Here is a 26,372-nt window from a genome sequence, read left to right as displayed (position 1 = left end):
TATATATATACACATATACATATATATTCAAACAAACATATATATATATATATGTGTGTGTGTGTGTATACACACACACACACACACACACACACATAAAAGTGGCTAGCATGTAAAAGTAAAAAAAAACTCTAAATGTAAACACTCTACAAGAGTATATGCTATATATACATGGCTGGCTTTGAAATTTTGTTATCAATAGCCTTATAATATATGGAAGATACAAGAAAAATACAGGGCCTGACCAAAATGTGGGCATCTATTCCAAGAAGTCCACATATACTAGAGCAGTGTTTTTAAAAATATTGTAGCCATATTGCATATGGATATTAAGTATTAAAATTTGTCTAGTGAGACCGCGCAAATGGATTTTAGTTTTATTCCATCATAATTAATTTTAATTGAAAAAAAAACTTAAGTCAGTTATATGAAAAATTTTAGCTAGCTATGGTTAGAACAATTTGGGCATTCACATCCACTTTTCAACTATAAATTTTTTAAAAATATAGCTGTGGCACACACTTGTAATCCCAGCATTCCGGAGGGTGAGACGAGAGGATTTTGGTTTGCAGACTGCCTCAGCTACTTAGTGAGGCCCTTTGCAACTCAGTGAAACCCTGTTTCAAAAATAAAGAATAAAAAAAATAGAGGTAGTGGTGTAGCTCAGAGGTAGAATCCCCCAGCTTCCATCCCCAGTACTGGAAAATAAAAATAACCACAGATGAAATTTTGTGTCAATTTTCTATCCAAACTTATATGTGATATAAGTGTAAAGAACTATATTAGAAAGATTTAGTATGTAAGAACAATGCAAAAATCTCTCATTAATAATTTCTACATTGATTACCTGTTACATGAAATAAAATGAAATAAAATGCATGACTAAAGTTAATTTTATCTTTTGACTTTTTAATATAACTACTAGGCTATTAGGTATATATGGTGCACATTACACTTCTACTGAACAGTGCAAACCTAGCAACTTAACTATCTCTGGATAGAGAGACAATGTGTTTGCATAATACCACTATTAAAAAAGATTTTCTTCCTCCATTTTTTTTTCAGAACTGGGGATTGAATCCATGGGCATTCTACCTCCAAGTTACACCTCCATCCCAATTTGCTATTCTTTATTTTGAAAGAGTGTCTCACTAAGTTGTGGAGGGCCTCACTAAATAGGTGAGGCTGGCCGGGAACCTGCGATCCTCCTGTCTCACTTCCCAAGTACTAGATTACAAGCCTGTGCCTCCACAGTTGGCTTACCTGCCTCAAATTGCGGTGATGGGAGAAGAAAAGCAATAAAACTGACAAGCAGTAATGTTATATGCAGATTTTCTCACCCAAATTTATACTACCTAAATAGTCTGAAAAACATAAAGTTAATAGTCTAGTTTTACTGGTATTGGAAAACTTCTCCCATATTAATTTCCAAAATTAATTTCCAAAATGGAAAAAGCAGTCAGAGCCTGGATGCTGTGTAGGCACTCAGACAGAGAGGGCCAGTAGCTGTCACAAGGCAGAGCTCCTCTCTCTCTCTGCCCTTTGTTCTAAAGACTAACCTATAGTAAGAATGTAAAGGAAATTAAGGCCTTTAACCTTAAAAGCCTTAGAGACAACTGAAACCTTTAGCTCTAAAAATATGTATAAGTGATCAGTGCCTCTATTTATTTCCTCTCCTTTGTAACCTGGCCTGGAAATAGAAAAGGTAAACTCCATGTGCTGCTTCAAAGCACCCATGGTTGATGCTCAACAAATACAGCCCAATATAATAGAGGTGGAAATAAGGTAGATTATTGACCACTGAATTTAGTAAGTGCACTATAGAGACAAAGAGACACTATCTGCCCCCCCAATATATATGTATATATACATATACATGTACATATATATACATATACATGTACATGTACATAGACGTGTGTGTGTGTGTGTGTGTGTGTGTGTGTGTGTGTGTGTGTAATTTGCTAGCCCATTGCCTTGGTAATGCTGATAAGGACATACCAATACAAAATCTACTTAAAGGCTAGGGATGGAGATGGAGATGGGAGCAGAGTTCTACTCCAAACTCTCCAGCATTACCCAGGCATACTCCTTTTCTTCTCTTACCTTTCTATTTCCTACTGATTTTGTAATTAAGACTTGTTGAAGCTGCACCAAGCCACCTATTAGTTTTAATTTTCTTTTCAACAAAGTATAGTGTTTTTTTATTTTTTTTGCGGGTCTGGGGATGGAATTTGACCTCCAAGATACACCCCCTGCCCTATTTTTTATTCCTTAGTTTGAAATATGGTCTCACTAAGTTTCGGAGGGCCTCACTAAGTAGCTGAGGATATTGGCAAACCACGATCCTTCGGTCTCTGCCTCCAAAATTCTGGGATTACAAGTGTGCGCCACCACGCCGAGCCTTCAACAAATTATATTTAATAGAGGGGAAAAAAGGCCTATGGTTCCATTACAACTGTAACAATTTAAGGTTGTTTCAACTTAATATTGCCTCCAAGAATCTGGCAGAATCAACATAGCTCTTCTCTAGAGAAACACAGCTTTCATAAATAAAGTTCTAAGAAATAGTAGTTTAAATAAAATAATAACTAAAAATTCCTGAAAATAGAGTACCATGGGCAAGAACAAGAAGAAAATGGACAGGAAATCATACACATATACTTCAGAGTTTGAAATATTAGACTAAATATATTATCATTAATTGAGGTAACAAAAATTACAGAGTATCTTCTGCTTGGCAAATACTGTTCTGTGCTCTAAAAGTATAGCAGTGAGTAAAACAAAGGAAACTTCTTGCCATCAAAGAGTTTGTATACATTGAAGAAGAAACACTGTAAATAAATTTATATTTAAGATCCAATTAGCTTTTAATAAATATCTATGAATCATGCATTATTTCTTTTTCAGAAATAGAAAAGGATATGCAGAAAGCCCAGCAGTGGAGGTAGCCCTCATGGGCAGAAAGGAGATGAAGAAGCATAAAGAGGCACCAAAAAGCAGATTGATAACTTTTAAAGACTTCTTTGAAAGACTTCTTTTAAAGTCTTGGCATACTAGTCATTACATTTTGGTGTAGCTTGTTAGGGCTAATGTAGGACATCAATCTAAAACAATTGTTTCCCAAAATTTTATCTAACCACATAGAAAATGGTTTTAAATAAGTAAATGAAATGTTCAAACAATAAATATTAAGCAAAAGGACAAACTTCTAACATAAATAATAAATTACAAAAATGACCAAATATATCTTATAAACATATAAAATTTGAAATTTTAAAAACTGATTTTATGAATTAAATAGTTCTACATTAGTTGTGTATATATGACTAGATATATCACATGTGTATTTAAAATGCAGAAAGACAAATAAATTATTTACAAATTTTTAAGAGATAAGAGAATGTTCACATGTAATTTCAAGAGTAAGGAAATGATAGAATGAAAATAATAATTTTTAAAAAAATTTACTATGGAAATTTTTTTTTAATTTTGTAGAAAATAATTCTGAGTCAGGAATCCAATGAAATAGGAGCATAATAAAAAATGTTTATTATGGTTTACTAGAGTATGAAAAGATAAAGTATCAGACAAAGAGAAGATTTTAAGAACAGTTAGAAAAATTTAAAACGACAGTTTACTACATAAGAATAACAAAAACACTAAAAGGTAGTTTCATAATAGTCTGAAGCCCCCACAAATAAGTAGACTCTTTGATGTACTTAAAGAAAATAACTCTCATTGGGCTAAGGGCACACACCTGTAATCCAAGCCCTAGTAGGCTAAGACAGGAAGTATCACAAGTTTGAGGCTAGCACATGGTAACTTAGCAAGACCCTGTTTCAAAATTAAAAAAAAAAAAAAAAAGGCCGGGGGCGGTGGCGCACGCTTGTAATCCCCGCGCTTGAGAGGCAGAGACAGGAGGATCACGCAGGTTGGAAGCCAGCAGCGCACGCTGGCTTAGGAGACCCTGTTTCCAGATAAAAATGTAAACATAGGTCTGGGAGTGTAGCCCGGAGGTATAAGGGCTTCCAGGAACCCCAGTACCACACACACACACACACACACACACACACACACACACACACACACACACACAGCTCAGAGGTGTATCACCCTGGTTAGCATACTCAGATCTGCAAAGGAAGGAAGGAAGGAAGGAAGGAAGGAAGGAAGGAAGGAAGGAAAGAAGGAAGGAAGGAAGGAAGGAAGGAAGGAAACCATCAACCTAAAATTATACACCCACAAAAAATAATTTTTAAATATTAAGGTAAAACACAGTAATTTTTCAAAAACAAAGTTTTATTTATTTATTACTTATTTATTTATTTGTAACAACTTCAGTATTGTTAAAAATAAAACCAAGACATTTAGATTTTTCTGTCAGAAAAACCAAAATAGACATCTGAAATACATGAATACTGAATTGAAAGCAACATAAATATTTAACATTGATGGAATAAAGTATAAATAATGTTCTTATACAAGGGTAAAAGCAAATAAGATAGAAATGACATCTGTTATATGTGGGAACGTGTTTTCAAACTTCACTACTCTGATTTATTACCATCCATAGACATGACAACACCTTTACTCTTTCTGAACATGCAGTCTCTCCTCAAATAAATTCACCTGCCTCAACTGGCTTTGGGGAGTCATGGCTTTTGAAGTGATCCCCTGTAGTCTTTTTATTTGCTACAAATGTACTTCCTGTGGCAACTATTCTTGGTGGTCTGTTCCAATTTGATTTTCATCAAAAGGTGTGTATAACCCATTAATTTAGATAACAAAAGCACAAATGAACAACATTAGAGAAAAAAAAAGGAAGCTGGGCATGGAGGCACATGCTTGTAATTTCAGTACTTGGGAAGATAAGATAGGAGGTTCATAGGTTCCAAACCAACCTCAGCTACTTAGTGAGGCCCTCTGCAACTTAATGAGACTCTGTTTCAAAATAAAGAATAAAAAATAACTTGAAGGTAGAATGTCTCTGGGTTCAATCTCCAGTAACACACACACACACACACACACACACACACACACACACACACAGGAAATGAAAAAGGAAGATTTACATACTTATGTAAAACAGATATTAGAGAAGAGGATATTATAGCTATTTTATAGCCATAAACAGAAACTTAAAAGGAACTAACAAGTTCTAGAAAATTTCAATTCCCAAAATTTAATAAATCGACCCTCTCAATTCCATACACAGTAAGAGAAGTGAACTAAAATTGTAATATATTCCCAGGCAATTTTATTTTCAAATATTACCCCAAATCACATAATTATAGTTTTATATACATTATGACTATGTTTAAAAATAATACAGTTTCTAATTTATTGTAAGGAGCTAGTGTAACCCTGATAATAAAGCCTAATAAGGAGACATGAAAAGAAAATTATAGAAAAATATCACTTAAAAGCACTGATCCTAAAAATATAATAATGAAAATAATTTTAATAATGAATGAAAAACATACTAATTGAAATTTTCCCAGTAATAAAAATTTGGTTCAACATTATACATGCAATTTATATAAGTTACTTCATTAAAAGGCTCAAAGAGAAAAATAATTAGTTCTGTAGGTGAACAAAATTAACTTTCATTATAAAAGACATATGAATCTTGTTTAGAAAAAATGTCTATAAAAACTAACAGCATTAACACAATATTAGAGCATTGAAATTATTTCTTTTAACATAGAAATAGTCTTTATATAGTATTATCACTGCCTTTTTCTACTATCCTTAACAATGCATTAAGATCAAACATTTAAAAATTCTTATTAAAAGTATAAACATTAAAAAGAATAAATAAAATTCAGTATTTATATATAATATTGTTCTATGCAAACACTCAAAAAATCTATAGATAACCTCTTAGAATAAATAAGGATGACTACGTTGTTAGAATTAAAGTTAATAGGTATTTTAGAAAATCTCTTATGTAGATTAGAAGAATTAGAAGAATGTGATTAAAAAGTCAATGTCATTATGAGAGTCAACATCATTCAGTCTTCCATTAACCCCTTTGCAGATAACAACTATAAAGTCTGAATATATATATATATATATATATATATATATATATATATATATATTAAGGCACTGGAGAGGAGAGTGGCCAGAAGCTCAGAAAGAGCATAAGGGATTTGATCTTTGAAGGAAGCAAAGCCTGCAGAGTGAGATGAATGATTATGTCGCTTTACTTATAAAGACACTTAGCAGTCCTCCTGCTGCAGAAGCTGGAAATCAACCTTGAATAGACAGATGATGGGTCCCAGACTGGAAATTGAGTGAGAACATTAGAAAGGTGGTAAGCAGTCAGGGAACTCTAAAATCTGTGATTCAAGTCTTGACCGATCTCAGAAATGCATACGCACAGGGAATTTTCTAAAGGATTAGCTGGAAAAGAGCTGGAAATCTCAAAGAATTCCATAGAGTTTCCAGCTACTACTCACTCCAGGGAAGACAGACTGGAGTATGCATTTTCTAACTTCTAGGGACTGGTACAAACTCCAGGCTTCCTGTAGACTCATCATCCTTGCAAATCATGGCATGATCTTTTGTCAAGTAAAGAGTCAACTGGAAGGAAGAAATTTTAATCAACACAGCAGTTATATGTCTCAGGGTTTAAGGGAAATACATACTCACAAAGATCAAACATAAAAATCACAGAAAAAGAATTAAAATTATAAAGATCAGCTGATGATAAGTTTTGAAAATGAAAATAAAGTAATTTTAGGAAAAATTTTACTGGCCAAGTTTTAAGGAAGATTATACATGTAGAAAAGATCAATATATTTGAACTTCAGTGCATCAAAGTTATGCAATTTGAAGGAGAAATAAGGATTGAAATAAGTGGGCAGGTGGTCAGAGAAATCTGAAACAATATTCAAAAGTCTATCATCATATAATTGAAATGCCAGGAGGAGATAAAAGACAGAATGGGCCCAAAGTAGTAGAAATCTTGCCCTGCTATTAGAACTTAAGATAATAATTAATTTAAAAGTATAAACAGTGCTCAAATTTTTAAATGAATAATAGAGAAATTTGGTTTGGTTCTATTGTCTATGGTATATGTGTTCAGTTATATATTCTCTCTCGCTTATATATCTATCTTATTTCAAATAATGCTTGAAGATCCACAAGCTTAGAGCTCATTATGATTACTTAATAATTTATTTAATAATAAATATTATTTAAGTAATATTTATTCCCAAATAGCTAAAGAGTGCTTGACAATTTGAAAACTAACCAAGCACATTTAAAGCAATGATTGTTCCCTTCATATAGAGTCACAATTTCTCTTTTTATTCAGACATTTGCAAGTTCCATCCTCTATAAATATGAATAACTTTAAAGTGCATTGTGTAAACTCATATGCAAAATAGAATTTTTAAATTGGGTCAGTTAGTTGGTCAAATTATGAAATTCTGTTAGGAGCAAATAGTTTTAATATTCTCCATGAATTAAAAAAACAAAAACAAAGCTGTTGTGGGTTCTCAGTTTCATAATACTAACTAAAAAGCACATTGTCCCTACACATCATTTTTCTAGAGTTCCCTCTATGTTGTGGAAATCACTTCCACCCACTTATTTATTGTAGCCACTCATTGTCTACATCAGGAATGTTTTCAATATCTGCCTTTGGACTTGGAACATGAGTAAGATTGATATAAATAGTGTGTGCTGGGGGAAGGGAAAGTTTAGGAACTGAGACCAAGCCATACTCTAAATCACCATGTTTAGAATCTGGCCTAAAGTCAACACAGTAAAAATTAGATGTGATAACAAAGTAAAACAAAACCTGGTTAAACTACTTAAGTATTAGAAAAAGTAAACTTTGAAAACAAAGAGATTAATCTAGAAATAAGGAGAAAATTATGCAGTAATTAATCTTAATTCTTAACATAAAATTTCTAAATACATATGCATCTAACAAGTGATCATCAAAATATGCAAAACAATATCTGCCACAACAAAAGGAAAATAGATAAATTTGCAATCATAGATTGATATTTTAATATTCAATCTTTGCAGTTGATAGAACTAAAAATGCAATAATGATATAGAAATTTTGAACATTAGCAATCAAGTACAACATATATTTTTAAAACATAGATGGTATATAGAAAGAAGGAAGTTACCAAATAATAGTTTTAAACCTTGCCAAGGATTTAAAGACCTGTGTTTCCAAATTGATATGGCTACCATTTGCCTAGCATGTTGAATGATCAAAGTCCTATTGAAAGTCATGTTATCAAGAAATTCCAAAGCCATGGTAAGAAAAGTATGTACCCCAAACATCTCAGAGACAAAACAAAGACACAAAAACAACCATACCATGAGTCAGAAATCTGTTTGAAATTATGGTTCCAGATATAGTGTAGTAACTGATATTGGATTTACCATGCTCATATATAGTGTAGTAACTGATATTGGATTTACCATGCTTATATAAACAACTCTAGAGTTAAACAGAATAAATGAAGTACTTATTTTCATGTATTGAGCAATAGTAAATGAAGCTCTGATTCTTGATAAAAGGAGAAGATATATGATAAAATTCATATATCTCCTGAGGCACTTTTTAAATGGGGGCAGAGAGAAAAGGACCTCAGGAGAAACAGTAGGCTTTCTGGGAAAAGGGATTAGCATTCATTGCTGCTGTATGATTTCCTAAAGCCACTCTTTACCACAGACTTGCAACAATACACATTTATTATGTCATAGTTTTTATGGATCAGAAATTTGGGCACCTTGTGAATAAGCCAGTTCTTCCCTTAGGGTCTCACGAGCTAAAAGCCAAGTGTGGCAAGCTGGTGTTCCTTTCTATGACCTCTGAGAAGAATCTACTTTTGAGAGCAGTCAAGTTGTTGACAAAATTTAAAGACCCTGTTTCCTTACTGGCTGCCATACAGTACTTCAAACATTCAAATTTCTCTGATTTCCCCTTCTTTTCATCTACCTGACTGGAGAAAGTTCTCTGTTTTTAATGGTGCCTTGATTAAATTGTGCATAACTGTACAATCCAGGATCATCCCGTATTTAATTTTTTATTGGTGCACTGTAGTCATACATCTTAATGGGGTACAAGATGGAGTCATACATACACACATCACTCATTTAGCCCTTCTTCAATCCCTTCCATTCCCTTCCCTCTCCCTCCTTTTCATGTATAGCTTAGTGACTGACTTGATATGTTTGTAAATGTGCATCATGTAAATTAGGGAATTTCCCTCTTTTTCCTCTCATTCTCCTCAGTTAGGTTACTTTATTTGCTCATCTATGATTTCTCCTTTTTAGCCTAGAGTTCCTTCTATGGCTCTTTTTTTAAAGTGTTGCCTTAATTACATCTGCAAAATATCTTTTTTCCCATTTAATGTCACATATGCTCAGGTTCCAGATATTAAAACATGGATATCTGGAAAATTATTCTAACATAGCTGTTGAGATGGCTAGAATTTGATGATCCAAGTATTAGAAAGGCAGAAGATATTCAGAGAAACCCCAAAAGCTACATAGTTTTCTCCTGGAATTGTTGATCAAATATTAAGCTGCTTTCAAAAGACTTTGCAAAATTTAATAGGGAATGCCTACTAAAGAACTATATGCTGAACGGAAATTATGAGGTTTCAAGATGTGAAAAGAATTCACTGAAAATCCCCTCTGATTTCTATGGGACTTTGCACACAGGGCTTCTCAAAGTATGCACTAATTTGTACTTACTTTATACCCTTCATGCACACTGTTCCGACAAGCCAAATGCCTCTTCATTCCCTTCAGACAGACAATTCTTATTATTCTTCAACTATTTGGCAAAAAGGATAATAACCCCAAAGATGTCCATGTCTTAATTGTTAAAACTTTTGAATATGTTATGTTACACAAAAAACTCAATAAGGTTGCAAATGGAAATAAGGTTGCTAGTCAGCTAGCATTAAAATAAGGAATTTAAACATGGCATGGTTTCATGGTACACAACTATAATTCTACTACTTGGGATGCTGAGACAGGAGGATCACAAATTCCAAACCAGTGTGTGGTATCTTACTGAGATCCTGTTTCAAAATGAAAAATAAAGTAAAGCTGTGGGTAGAGCTCAGACGTAGAATATACCTGGGTTCAATTCCCAAATATAGCTCTAGAGTCAGAGTGATTCTTTATATAAACCATAAATCTATTGAAAAAGAAATCCAGAAAATGCTTCCACTCAAGATATCCCACAAAAAATAAAATACTTACAAATAAAATTAACCAAGGAGGTAAAAGACCTCTATGAAGAAAATTATAAAACATTCAAAAGAGAAATCGAAGTAGACCTTAGAAGATGGAAATGTCTTCCATGTTCATGGATAGGCAGAACAAATATCTTTAAAATGGCCATATTCTAAAAGTGATCTACAGATTCAATGCAATACTCATTAAATTACCAAGGTCATTCCTCACAGACATAGAGAAATCAGTCCTTAAATGTATTTGGAACACACACAAAAAAATCTAGAATAGCCACAGTAGTTCTCAGAAAAAAAAAAAAAAAATATATATATATATATATATATATATATATATATATATACACATATATATGCAGGAATCACAATACTTGACTTTAAAGTATACTACAAAGCCATATTAATAAAAACAGCATGGGAACTGGCACAAAACAGATACAAAGAACAATGGAGTAGAATAAAGGACTCAGAAACAAATTCACATACTTAGAGCCAATTGGCTTTTCACAAAGGGACCAAAAACATAAGCTAGAAAAAATATAGGATGTTCAACAAATGGTGTTTGCAAAACTGGTTAATTACATGCAGAAAAATGGAAATAAACTCCACTTTATCACCCTAAACAAGATTCAAGATGGATCAAAAACTTGAAAATTAGACAAGAAACCTTAAGGCTCCTTGAAGAGGGCATAGGTCCAACACTGCAACACATAGGCACAGATAAAAACTTTCTCAGCCAAGCATGGTAGAGGACACTTGTAATCCCAGCAGTTGGGAGGCTGAAACAGGAGGATCAGCTACTTAGTGAGGCCCTCCACAACTTATTGAGACCCTGTTTTAAAATAATGAATAAAAAATAAGGCAGGGGTGTAGCTTAGAGGTTGAATGCCCATGAGTTCCATCCCTAGACCCCCTCCACACACAAAAAAATACAACACAACAAAACAAAACTTTCTCAACAAGACCCCAAAGGCCCAAGAAACTAAAAGGCGAATCAATACATGAGATTTCATGAAACTGAAGAGCTTCTGTACAGCAAAAGAAACTATTAAGGACTTCAACTGAAAGTCAACAAAATGGGGGAGTTTTGCCAACTACTCCTCTGATAGAGGACTAATATCTATTATATAAAGAGAAATCAAGAAATTCAATACTAAGAAAACAAATACCACTCCTTGGTATCTACCCAAAAGAAGGAAAACCAAACTACCAAACTATTGCATGCCTATCTATGTTCATAGCTGCACAATTCACCATAGCCAAACTTTGGAACCAGCCAAGATGTTCATCATCAGATGAATGGATTATAAAACTATGGGATATATACACAGTGAAATTTTACTCATCCATAAGGAAAAACACAATTACAGCCAGATGTGGTGGCGCACACTTGTAATTCCTGAACTTGGGAGATGGAGACAGGAGGATGGGGCAGGTTCGAAGCCAGCCTTTCTGGCTTAAGAGACACTGTTTCCAAACAAAAAAGTATAAACATAGGTCTATGAGTGTAGCCCAGAGATAGAAGGGTTTCCAGGAACCCCAGTACCACACACACACACACACAAACACACACACACACACACACACACACACACACACACACACAAAGAAAAATACACAATTACATCGTTTGCAGGAAATTGGATGGAACTGGAGAACATTATGCTAAGTGAGATTAGTCAGGCATAAAAAATAAAAAAAAATGAATGTTCTCCCTAATATGCAGATGCTAGGGAGAAACTGGGTCATAGGAGGAACTCTAGATGAAGAAGGAGATACTAAAAATGAGCAAATAAGGTGACATAACTGAGGGGATGGAAGGGGGAAGAGAGAAATTCTCTAATGTACATGATATACTTTAATAAACATATCAATGTCAATCATTAAGCCAAACATGAGAAGGAGGGAGTGGGAGGGAAATGGGCAGGAATTAGGTAAGGGCTAATTGAGTGTTGTGTGCATGTCTGCTTTCACCAACTTATACCCCATTAATAAATATGGCTACAATGCACCAATAAAAAAATAATTAAAATTAAAAATATCTAAAAACACATTAGGCCTCTGAAATCTTTGAATACAGTTTGTTGTGCTTTATTTTCCTATTGAAGCTTTCATTGGTCAGAAGGATAAGTGGACTGTTCTCTTGGATGTCTGAAATGTGCGTGATGAGAGCTTAGACATAGTAGATTCCATCTTAAAATTGCACAGGCGGGCCGGATGTGGTGGCGCACGCTTGTAATCCCCGCATTTGGGAGGCGGAGACAAGAGGATCACACAGGTTCGAAGCCAGCCATGCTGGCTTAAGAGAACCTGTTTGCAAATAAAAAATATAAAAAAAGGTCTGGGAGTGTAGCCCGGAGGTAAAAGGGCTTCCAGGAACCCCAGTACCACCAAAAAAAAAAAAAAAAAAATGGTTTTCCATTTTACTCATGCTCTGGGATCTTTTTAAAAGATGTTATACCATATTAGCACAAAAAAGTATTGGTTTTAGTATTCTTTAACCTACAATCAAAATGTAAGCAAAATCTTGAAATAACTAAGCCATGATTCTTGGGGCTATTTGGTTGTTCTTATACTAAAAGACTGGAGGAGGGGTTGGAGGAGATTTAGAGAGAAGAATGAAGTATAAGAGACTGGAGAATGGTGAGGTAGTTTAAATCATCTAGGCAGCATAAGTTTTAAATATTCAATAGTGTAATATTTAATAGTAAAGGTGTGTGTATTGTGTGTATGTACTAACCACATATGTGTATATTATGTGCCATCATCTTCAAGTAAGACACTGCTGTGTTATACACCCATTTTATTTTATTTATTTTATTTTATTTTTGGTGGTACTGGGGTTCCTGGAAGCCCTTCTACCTCCGGGCTACACTCCCAGACCTATTTTATATTTTTATTTAGAAACAGGGTGTCCTAAGCCAGCACACGCGGCTGGCTTCGAACCTGCGCGATCCTCCTGTCTCCGCCTCCCAAGCGCGGAGATTACAAGTGTGTGCCACCACGCCCGGCTTTATACACCCATTTTAACTCAAGAATTAAAAAGCATACTTGTTAGAAGTATGTTGGATGGCAAATTACAGAATACCCATCCATACCCAGTGAGTTTCGTGTCCTAGTGTGATAAACAATAAAAATATTTAATTATCTCACATAAGGAGAAATATCTGGAGGTAGGCAGTTCTTGATGATGTCCTCAAACACTCAAGCTCTTTATGTCTCTGTCATCTTTTCAGGAATTTCTTCTCTGATCATAGTTGCTGCAGCCCTAAGAATTATGCTAATATTCACTGTAAGAAAAAAGAAGTGGCAGGTGTCAGAATCATGTGTCTTTTTTTCAACAAAATAAGTATTTATTCCAGATCTTCAACATAATGTGTTTATATTAGATTAACATTAAGTTAATGTTTAACATTTGCAGATGATCAACCCTATCTGCAAAAGAGCCTGGGAAACAGGTATTGAGCTATGCAAAACTTGGATGTGGGGGATTAAAGGAAGAAGTAAATGGTAGTCTTTTGATTTTCTAATTTCTGTTACAGGTACAATACTTTCATATCCATTTATTCTGGTTACTTTGACATCTTAAGTCTCATCCATATTCTCCCTCTTTTGGGAAACTTAAATAGTAATACACATGCAAGCACTTAGGATAGTGATTGGTATATTTAGCATTCAAGAGATACTATTTTCCCTCTTTCCAAGTGAAATGTTTCTTTTGTTTCCTGTCAACATTTTTTATAGTTTCATCTTTTAATTAAAAAATAAAGAGCTTCACATATTGTTACAATTTGAAACTGAGTCTAAATGAATTTCAGTGGACATAATAGCCCATACTCTTGTGTCTGGAGTTGGTAGAGCTACTTACACAATGCAACCTCAGACAGGCTTAGCACATATTTTTTCTTTTTCATTTTTTTCTTTCAACACTTTCTCAAAGCTCAACACTGCATTATTAGGATCCAGGTAAGTACATATGTATTGGTCAGAACATTCCTGCCATACATGAAAATAACTCAATCAAAACTGGATTAAATAATTTGAGTTTTAAAACAGGTATTTAACATCTCATGCAACTTAAAATTCCAAGGGAATGTCAGCTCCCAAGAATTTGTAGAACTTGTCTCTCGGCTCTGCTTTTCTCTGTTACCACCAGTTTCAACAGCCTCTTTATCCATTCTGATTGGCAAGATGGCTACTAACATTTCTAGGTCTTCATTTTAGCAGCATAGTAACCCTACATAAAAGTAAACTATATCTTTTGCAACTATCCTCTGCAGCTTTTAGAATTAGATTGACTCAGTAAACTTGCCCTTGAATTAATATTGTAGAATTTTAAGTTGGAAATGTAGGTTTTTATCACAATTCATGATCATGATTCGGTAATGTGTATTTTTGGTCAAGTAAAACTCCACTGAGCTTTAATCTTGTTATCTGTAAAAGAATAATTCCCAGGTCATTTAGAGGGTTAAGTTAATTAACACATGTAAAGAACATAGAATAGTGTTTGGCCACTTGCAAGCGCTATTTTTTTTTTTTTTTTTTTGGTGGTACTGGGGTTCCTGGAAGCCCTTCTACCTCCGGGCTACACTCCCAGACCTATTTTTACATTTTTTTATTTGGAAACAGGGTCTCCTAAGCCAGCGCGCACGGCTGGCTGCGAACCTGCGCGATCCTCCTGTCTCTGCCTCCCAAGTGCGGGGATTACAAGCATGCGCCACCACGCCCGGCCGAAAGCGCTATTTAATAATTAATTTTTGTCATTTTCTCTAAAACATGTAGTTTCCCTTGGACTTACACTCCAGATGAAATAGTATTTCAGAAGAAAAGTTGTTATATTTTTTTGGAAGTGAAAAAAACTGGCCCCCTTTAAGCTTAAACAACAAAAGTCTACAAAATCTAAAAAGTTTCTATGAGGTCTTAAAATAATCTCATAAATATTTCATCAGCTTCAGTAACTAGTCCTCAAAACAGTCTAAATGTGGTACTTCAGAGTGGACTTTTGCAAGTGCATGTCTATCTGCTTCTACCATATTAACTCATTAAGAAGCATGATTATAAACCGGGTGTGGTGTCACACTCTTATAATACCAGCATTCGGGAGGCTGAGACCAGAGGATTGCGGTTCGTGGACAGCCTCAGCTACTTAGTGAGGCCCTCCGCGACTTAGTGAGACCCTGTTTCAAAATAAAGAGTAAATATAGGGCGGGGCGTGTGGCTTGGATGTGGAATGCCCCTTGGATGTGGAATCCCCAGACCTGCAGAAAAAAAAAAAAAAAAAGAAGCACGATTATGGTACATTAGCCATTGAGTAGAACTAAGGACTAGGTGCCGTCTTAGGCATTTTTGCAAGCATAATCTTGAGCAACATAATCTCCTCACAAAGTTTCTGCAGAATGTTGGGACTCCTTCAAATAATATTGTGGGATTTAACACCACAGACATAATGTTAAGTCATATACAATGTCAAAACCATGACCAATAGTGAGTGGTTCTTTCACACAGAAATATTTCAAATGACTTTATGATATTTTGCAAAGTAACCAGAATTTACTCATGATGCTAATTATTACATGAGGGTAAAAGCTGGCTTCTGTACATTTTTCTAAAGAGGTTATCAATAATTTCTTCACCCCCTTATTTGTCTCCCTAGTTGCCTCTCCTTCCTCCTTCCAATGGCTCACATTCACCTACACACCATTATGTAGAGAGAACAAAATGCTTTCCATTGTTGAAAAACATGTGTGAAGCCAGGTGTGATGGTGCATGCTTGTAATCCCAGGAGGCTGAGACAGAAGGTTCCCAGGTTCCCAGCTATAATCATCTATTTAGTGAGGCCATCTGAAACTTAGACCCTGTTTTAAAATAAAGAATAAAAAATAGGGCTGGAGGTATAGCTTGGAGGCAGAATTCCCCTGGTTTCAATTTTCACACACACACACACACACACACACACACACACACACACACATAACATGTGTGTACATGACTTATTGTAAATAGACAACAATTTAGGATATATGTTTTTGGTTATTGCATGTGCTCTATGATCCATGATCTTTTGTGGCTTGTGATTATAGTGGAAGAAGTTTCCTATTAAAGCTACTTTTGGTGCTCATGTTTTGTTAAAAATATAATAGAGACAGGCCATTTGTGTACCATGCAGTGCACGTTGTAAGTATTGTCTTAAGGGAAACACATGTAGTTATTTGGAAAGTGTAAGTGTGGTCTTTTCCTAGTGTTTGGATGAAATGGTTTTGTGCATGAAGACTATATAGCCAATTATAACAAATAGGACAACCCATTAACTGATCAATCAAAATAAACCACTGAGAAACTGAAGAAACCAAAATGATAAGCAACCTACAGAGCTTTATTAAATCACATGAGTATCAGGTGTGTGTGTGTGTGTGTGTGTGTGTGTGTGTGTGTGTGTGTACACCCAATAAGAATTCAGTCTAAACTCTGATATTTCTTGAGGATATTTTACATGTTGTACCCTGTTTAGATCCTAAATTGTAGGAAGGCAAGAAGTTGCTCTTGGATGCTCAGTCATATATAGATTATATCTATATTTGTGCTGCAATCTCTTCTCTATGTGCTTTCATTGGTCACAAGAAAGTCCTAAATTTAAAAAGTTCAGACACATAGGGTTATTTATTTCTGCTCATATTTCTTTTTTTATATCTGCAAATCTGCCTAACACATTGCTATTTCCAGTTTCTCCCCCTCTCCTTTCTGGACACTATTAAGTTAAATTTAGAGAAATTTATGTGTACTTAAAAACTGAAGACTTATATACAGTTTGAATCCTTCTTTTCATTTTTAGCCCCATTTTTATATCTGGCAAAATTCTTTCACAATCTGTAAGCTTTAAAATATTTAATATTTAATGGTTGAATTTTACAAAAGAATGTTAACTCTACTCACACTTTTATGCCTGATGCTGTCAAATATAAAGAGACATTTTATGTGCTAGGGACTTTATTGTAATATACAGTCATCATGATATGTCCTTGAGGGTGTAGTCTTATTAAAGAGAACATATGTTTACAGAGTCATCTCACTGATCTAATATAATAGATGTTTGCAGTCTGAATATCATTTCCCTTTTATGAGGGGATTGAATTAGGAGAAATCTGGTAATGTTCTGGTGTGAATACCTGAATATAGCAAAAGTTGTGGTTTTGATACTAGTGAAAATGCCATCTAGAGGTCTGCATGGGAACCTTCCATCATAGATTGCAATTTTTTCCTCCATAGTCCTATAAATAAGGATTATTATTTTTACAAACAAACATTCAACTAAACTGTGTGGAATAAATGCTAAATGCTTAAAAAGTTGAAAGGTTTAGACATAATATTGAGTGATCAGTAAATGTTCCAGTGTGAAGGAAAGACATAAAGTTGACTCTAAAGAGGATAGTTTACATATGTAAACAGTCAGGGGGAGCAATATCTGTGCGTTAGACATCATACATTTATGTGTAGAGATAAATGATAAGTGAAGAGAATAGCAAAGGATACCTGAATTTCTCTATGAATGTATAAGATATACACAAAATGACAAACACATCAAAATATGTCCATTATGGGACAACAAGAGCTATGAGCTATTTTAGGGTTTGCAGTAGGAAAGATCTCAAGAAAGTTGATTCAGCAGAATATTCAGGTTATATTAGAGATAAGGAAGTATAAATCAGGAATCATGTTAATAAACAGTCTCAGTGACATCAAGAGACTGAGGTTTTGATTAATCCTACAAAACTGGAGACAAAATGCTGACAAAATCTTGACAATGCTGAATGCAGTTTTTATTCTGCAATCTTCACAGAAACTTCAGCTCTAAAATCTTTTTTTAACCAAATATTTTCTCAAAAGGTACATATGTTTCCTCTAGTATGCCCAAACTAGGAAACACAGAGGATACCAGTGGGACTCCAGATAATGGAGGGGAAATATCAGCAAAGTTTGAATGGAAAGATAGGAGAGGAGGAAGGCTGATCTTGATTAATGAGGGCCTACATCTGAATATGTGTAAATTATGAATATGACATGGTTAACCTGGACAACTATTGGTGGGAGGGGGCAAGGAAAAAAAGGGGGGGGGAGGCACCAAATAAATGGTTTAAATGTATACCATTTATGTTCAATAAAAAATTTGTTTAAAAATATTTTCTCAAATAAACATTGGCTTCAGTTTTTCTTAGAGTTAAGGTGGTCACTACCTTCTTACTCCTACTACAAACTCAAAATGAAACCGAAGGTGACAATAGCTTTATAGAGTGACATTTTTTTTTGTACTGGAACTATATATCTTAAATATGATTATTCCAGGAAACGGAAAGGTCTTGGTCTTGGATAGGGGGAAGAACAACACTCAGGATGTCGTATGAACAGGCCTAAAATCTATCAACCTTTTAAACAATGATAATCAGACTTCCCTGCAATTGAAATACAATCTTGGATATTTTTCTAGTAGACATTGGGAGCCAGGGCAGATATTCTAAAAATACTAAGAAGTTACTAACACCTCACAATGAAGCTGAAGCCAAATGTTCTTTGGTTTCTATCAGAGCCATTCAGTTTCCATCTCTGAGGAGCTGCTGATTATCTCCTCCATCTCTGCACAACTACTTTCTGTGATTTCTTGAGTGTGCTGCTTTTTTTTATTACAAGAAATTTGACTTTATTTTGTCATTGTGCTAAACTTGGTCCTAAAATTACATGACTTTTCAATTCCAGCATCCATTGCCTCCTACTGCTTTTATTTTTCTGAATTAAAATATTTTTAAGTAATGGGTCTAAAATTTTTATTTTTATTGTAGAAAATAATGTGTACCTACATACAGAAAATAGTACACAATTATTTGAAATGTTGAGGTAACTTGGAAATTCCTATTTCTTATAGTCTTATTTTTGGTTTCTCCTTCATTTTATTACCTGACAACTGACCAGCATGCATCAAAAAACAAAGGTTAATAACTCTCTGTATTTATTTCCATATTTACTTATGCATATATAATAGAATCATGGGAATTTTCAAGTGCTTATTTTAATTTGGTCAGATTTCATATACTTTTCTAAAATTTGTATTTTTCACATAATAGAACTCCATGGAAATTTATCCTAGCCAAGAAGTAAATTTCTAACCCACCCCTTGTAGTGGATGAAAAACAATTTATTCAATCACTCTCCTCCTTAACTGGCCTTAATTTCACTTCCAATTTGTTGCTATCGTCAACTACATAGCTGTAGACACATGTCTCGGTAAGCTAATAATATAATTTATTTAGGATAGATTATCAACATTTGATTATCTGGGTCAAAGTTTAGTCCTATATTTACATTTTACATATCTTGCCAAAGGATATAACAACTCATACATCTACTAAAATTATATGAGTGTATCTTTTCCTCAACATTCATGCCAGCAGCAAAATTATCACCAATTTAACTATCTGCCAATCTGATGGAGGTAAAAAGAGAGTTCACTGCTACTTTTTTTTCTGAATACACTGAAACTGAGTAAGATTACAGCTGGCCATTGTTTTTATATAAATTACCTATATTTATTTATCATTTTCTGAGAGTATTTATCTTTTTATTATTTTGTAGGACCAGTTTGTATTTTATTGATATTATTCAATAAAATATATATTATAAAATATATATTATTTTCAATTCAAATGTATACAAGTATATTTTCCAATCAATTCCTCAAGTTAGTCATAAAATCTTTGCCATTAGAATGGGATGGCATTAATCTTAAAAGTTTCTGCTCATCAAAAGAAACTATCAAGAGTCCAAAGAGAAAGCCTGAAGAATGGAAGATCTTTGTCAACTATCCCTCTAATAAAAGACTAATATCTAAAATATACAAAGAACTTAAAGACATTACACTCAAAAAAATAACCTAACTAAGAAATAGGCAATTAGACTAAATAGACACTTTACAAAAGAAGAGATACAAATGGACAAGACATGAAAAAACATTCATTAGCAATCAGGGAGATGCAAATCAAAACTACACTAAGATCCATCTAATCCCAATTAGAATAGCAATCATCAAGAGGTCAAAAAAACAAGAAATGCTGGTGAGGATGTGAAGGAAATGGAACTCTTCTACACTGTTGGTGGGACTGAAAATTAGTTCAGCTGTCATGGAGATCAGTGCAGAGATTCTTCAGAAAATTTGAAATGACTCTCAGCTTTACCACCCTCTGTATCTTTCCAAATATTCACAATAGACAAATTTTGGAACAAACCTATGTTTCTGTCAACAGATGGTTTCAGCAATAAAGAAGAACAAAATAATGTCATTTACAGGAAAATGGATGGACCTGAAGAACATTATATTAAGGAAATTAGTCAGGAGCACAAAATTAAGGGTCATGTGTTTTCAATATATTGTTTTATTTCCAATTGGGTTTCTTTGTTAAAACTATAAAGTGTCCATCATATTATTGAAAAATAGCTTTGGGCAAAAAATAATTCAATATAAGCCTTGGACTAAATAGCAAATATTAGAAATTATTTATAATTAAGTTAAACCATTTCTTTTATTAAAATATTCTAAAACACTTTGTAAAATCATAGTTAATATGACATATTTTCAACTGAACTTCCACATAGGATTATATCAATGCCCAAAGAAACTGCCAGTGAAATAACTTGTTACAAGCTAAACTAGAAGAATATCAAGTGCTATATTTAGGTTTTATTGATCCTGCCAAACAACATAACAATTTACATTTCTACTAAAATTATGAGTGCATACTTTCTCCCAACATTCATGCCAGTAGATTAAAATATCATCAATTTTAGAGTCAAAGATATTTCTTTGATGTTTATTGAACCATAAATATCATGTACTTTATTATTTTTGAGCTTTTCTCCTCTTCTGAAATGGTAGATATGTATTGGAGTCCTGATATAGTTCATTAGTACACATGCACCAGTATGTGTGTAGGCTGAAAAAGGTCAGGCAGTGCAACAGACTGGCTCAGCCGGGCACTGAATATGGGCACTGAATATGGGCACTGAGTCCACTCGGAACTGAGATTCTCAGAAAGGTGGGCAAAGGCTTCAGTTGCGGTCATGCAGGGGTTAAGTCCTACAGTGATTCCTTTCCCTTGACAAGTAACAGATTCTTCAAGTCCCCTTAAGCATGGGGTCTCATCCCCAGGGGCTTGGGAGAGAGGAATCTGAAGAAATAAAGTGGACAACTGCCTCTTGTGCAATTGACACTTTATTACAATAACCCAGGGAAATTTATATCCTTCACCAGTGAGATTAATAGTAGGGAAAAAAAAAGAAGTGTAATCACCACAAAACAATAGTGAAGGTCATGTAAACAAAGTAAAAAGACACTAGTCTGGCATTCAAGATTAGCACTGAATCCTGTGACCAAATCCAGCCCCCTGCCCTTGAGGACAGGTAGCTCCAAAGGGAAAATTCCAGAAGGCACAGGCACACCCAGGACTTGGAGAATTCTGCCTCTCATGGAATCTCCTTTAACTCTTTTTGGAACTTTCCATTCCTAGGGCTTAGTCCATATGGCTAGCATGGGAAGATATGGCGATCCAAGGGGCCATGATGGAGGTCTCCCGGGTTTCATCTGCATTGCCATCTAAAGTCTGAAAGCTTAAACAAGCTCACAACACAGTTTAGCAGATAAACACCAAAAAGTAACATGAAATTTTTAGATTTAGTTGTCAGATGTACTTCTCTAGCTGCTGAGCACTTTTCCTCAAATGATAGGCTTATTAGAAGCCTATTCCTCTTTTAATAATCCATTTTCCTATCACAAACCCTCTGCAACTTTCTTTTCTTTTCTGATTACCCTGATTCTCTCTTTCCCATTTGGGACAATCTTAGGATAAGCTCTTCTTCATACAAAAATGCTTTCTTATTCTCACCATATTCCCTTTCTTCACATCTACACATTTATTATATCTGTCCTTTGTTCTGACATATTCATTTCTTAACCACATGGTGCCTCCCTGTATCAGGCAGTGCACATACTGGGTGTAAAGGTCAAGAATCTTCCTAGCCTTTCAGCTCTATTGTATTGGGCAGTATTAGCTGCTCATCAACTAGGCTGCTTTGAAGTCACACACAAAGTTTATCTTCTCTGTATCTAGGCAGGATCACAAAGAGAGGGGGTAAACAGAGGCACCGGTTTCCTCCCTTGCAAGTGTTTAGGCCTAATGGCTTCATCTGACTCTTAAGCCTTTTACTATAGGTTAATGATTAGAATGAAGGTCAGAGATAGAGAGGAATTCTGCACTTGTAATTGCTGTAGCAACAGCATCTGGATTCTACATCTTGAGTAAAGCCAAGGGCACTTAGAGGCTTAGACAAATTACTAGAAAATTTATTTTCCACAAACTCAGTTTCTCCCACAGTCCTAATTCTTGGGGTCCCGTTTTACATCATTAGAGCTTATTACTATAGAATTCTTACCAAAAGAATAATAGCTTATATCTAAGAGTATGGAGTACTTTGGCCAGAGGAAATGCTCCCTCGGGCTTCTCCTTGAGATGCCACATCAGTCATGCGTGGGGGCACACGCAGACATCAAGGAAAGCGGGCCGCAAGGCAGCAAATTATATATCTAAAGCAAATAACATGCCAGTTGACAGTACTCACATGAACTTTTGCTTGTTAAAATATCTGTGTCTGCCGGGCGTGGTGGCACACGCTTGTAATCCCCACGCTTGGGAGGCGGAGACAAGAGGATCCCACCAGTTCAAAGCCAGCCGCGCTGGCGTAAGAGACCTTGTTTCAAAAATCTAAAATAGGTCTGGGAGTGTAGCCCGGAGGTAGAAGGGCTTCCAGAAACCCCAGTACCACACACACACACACAAAAAAAAAAAAAAAAAAAAAAAAAATTCTGTGTCTATTTTTCCAGATCTAGGATCAAAGCAACAAAAGCCAATAACTACCTGACAGATTAATAAAGGACTACTCCCAGCAAAGTAAAGCAAAATATCAACTATCAGAAATATTTTTCATAAGCCGGGTGTGGTGGGCCACACTAGTAATCCCAGCATTCGGGAGGCTGAGACCGAAGGATCGTGGTTTATGGACAACCTCAGCTACTTAGTGAGGCCCTCTGTGACTCAGTGAGACCCTGTTTCAAAATAAAAGAATAAAAATAGGGCAGGGGGTGTAGCTCAGAGGTCAAATGCCCCTGGGTTCCATCCCCAAACCCGCAAAAAAAAAAAAAAAAAAAAAAAAAAAAATATATATATATATATATATATATATATATATATATATATATATTTAGTATAGTATTTTGGAATGTGTTTTTAAACCAACTCACTGGGTGAGTGGAGCAGACCTGACTTCTACTGTTTGCTGATTTCCATAGTATAAATATTTTTACCATTGTTTATTTCAACAGTTGTTAAAACCAACAGTTTAACAACTAGTTCAGCATGTTAAGCTAAATTGAATAATCCAGTCACAGGACACATAATGCATAATTTTACTTGTATAAAGTATCTAAAATAATCATATTCAGAAACAGTAAAAGATAGCTACCAAAGGCTGAGGTTGCAGAGGAGGAAATGAAGAATTTCTGCTCATTGATAATGACATTTTGGTTATGTAACACAAGTAAGTTCTAGAGATTTGTTGTACATCATTTTGTCTCTAGTTAACAATGCTATATTTGTGCACTTAACATTTTATTCAGAAAGTACATTTCATGCCTAGTGTTCTTACTACAAAAAATTTCCCAATATTTAAAATTGGCTTTCAAGAAATAGTATGAACAAACTTTAGAACATGTATTAAATATGGTTTTAAAATATATTGTCAAAATAAGTTTAAAAACCAATGCTGGGAAGTATATGGAAGAAGTAAAAAGAAAAAAAGATAATTTATCACAGGAAGAAGAAAAATTGTCTGTACTTGCAAATGATGTGACTATTTAAGTAGACATTCATAGAGAATCTATAGAACATCTCCTAAAAGTAGCAAGTAGATTTATCAAGGTTATAAAATGCAGTGCTAATGTTAGAAAATCAACTTGATTTTTACACATTAGTGATAAAAATAGAAAATAAAATTCAAGAATGGGTTTCTTACACAGTAGCAACAGAACCACAAAGTGTTTATGATTAAACTTACTAGATGCCTAGGAGCTACATACCAAAAGAGAAGTTGATCTACAGATTAAATATTACTTAAATAGAAATTCATTGGCAAGATATTTTTGGTTGAATATAATGAACTAGTTCTAAATTTTTATAGAAATTTAATATATCTAGAATAACCAAAGATATTTTAAGAAGGAAGAACAAAGCTTAAGAACTTACCCTACTTGATTATATGATTTATTACAAAACTCTAGTAATCAATTTGAGTGTTAGCAAAGACATATTTATATTAATGGAACAGAACAGATTCTAAACTATCCACTAATATATGGTCTACTGATGTAAAAAAAATTTTCCAAGGTAATTCAATATAAAAATTGACAATTGGTACTAAATCAATGGGATACCTAATGAGATACCTTTATTGACATTCTTAAAAAGCTGAGATTAGAAAGACTTATGGGAACAAGTATTGGGGAGAATGTGGAGTAACCAGAGCACTCATTTATTTCTTTTGGATAAAGTCATACACCTACTTTGGAAGAAATTATGGTTGTTTTTTAAAAAAATTAAATATTTGAATAGGCATTCCACATTTCAGTATTTATGGTGAAGACAGGAAACAAATCTATTCAAAATTTATCTGTAAATTTTTAAGACAGTCATAATACCACAAAACTGATAACAAACAAAATGTGCCTAAGCAGGAAAATGGATGAGCACATAGTAGTATAAATGTGTACAACAAAGTGTTACTCAGTAGTAAAAATAAAGGAGCTATTGATACATGTATAAATCTCAAAGTAACTATGCTGATTGAAAGATGCCAGATAAAAAAGTACAGACTGACCGGGCGTGGTGGAACACACCTGTAATCCCAGCATTTGGGAAGCTGAGACAGGAGGATAATTATTAAGGGTATCAAGGTAAATAATAAAAATAGGGCTGAAGGTAGAATTCCCCTGGGTTTCATCCCTGGTTCAAACAAAACAAAACAAAACAAAACAAAAAAATAGACTGTATAATTTATGTCACGAGGCTCACGTGGCTGGCGGTGCCCTGAGCCTGCGCAGTGAACCCTATCAGGCACCCTACGGATGATCAGTGATGCAGCGCCTCCTGCTACCACCAGCCCGCCTATGAGAGGGTTAGAAATGTGCATGCCCTAGCGGTGGGAAGCTTGGGGTTGGTGGAGTGATGAGGGAGGGGTTATGAGACTAATATATATTTGCCTGCTGTGTGCATTGAAGAAAGCATTAAAGAAGAAGCATCATCAACAGACTCGGCGTTTGTGTCTTCTTTCCTGGGGCTCTGCAGGTCAGAGCCTTAGGGACAGGACACATAATAAGTGGTTGCCTGAAGTTAAGTATGGATGAAAGAAAGCATTACAAATGAACACAAGTGAATTTTTGAGGGGATAAAATGTTCATTACCTTAATTGTCATAGTGATTTCCTATGTGTATATCAAGACTTATCAAATTATATAATTAAATATGTGCCACTCAGTTGAACATCAATTGCACATCAATAATGTTATAAAATAAAAAGGTAAAAATTAAAATTAAAAGGCAAAAGATTTTCATCCTATATATTTATATTAATCAAAATATTTAAACTTATACAAATAGTATCTATTAGGCAAGTTTTTCCAAAGAAAAACTTGAATGATTTGTTATCTCAGTTTCCATGAGCATTTGCTACTAATGCTTCTGATAGATTTCTGACACCTGATGTGCATTTAAAAAATATAAAAAATACCATTAAAAATACCTTATGTTAAGTGAGATTAGTCAGTCACAAAAAAGTAAGAAATTTAATGCTCTCCCTAATATGCAAAATCTAGGGAGAAATGGGTTATAGGATGAACTCTAGATGAAGAAGGATATTCTACAGATAAGCAAATAAGGCAACCTGAGGGTATGGGAGGGGGAAGAGGAAAATTCTCTAATGCACATTATGTACATTAACAAATATATCAAAATTAATCACTAAGCCAAGCTTGCGAAGGAGGGA

This window comes from Muscardinus avellanarius, assembly GCF_963383645.1.
Source record: "Muscardinus avellanarius genome assembly, chromosome: 7".
NCBI classification, from domain to species: Eukaryota; Metazoa; Chordata; class Mammalia; order Rodentia; family Gliridae; genus Muscardinus; species Muscardinus avellanarius.
Note: the sequence above shows the minus strand (reverse complement) of the source record.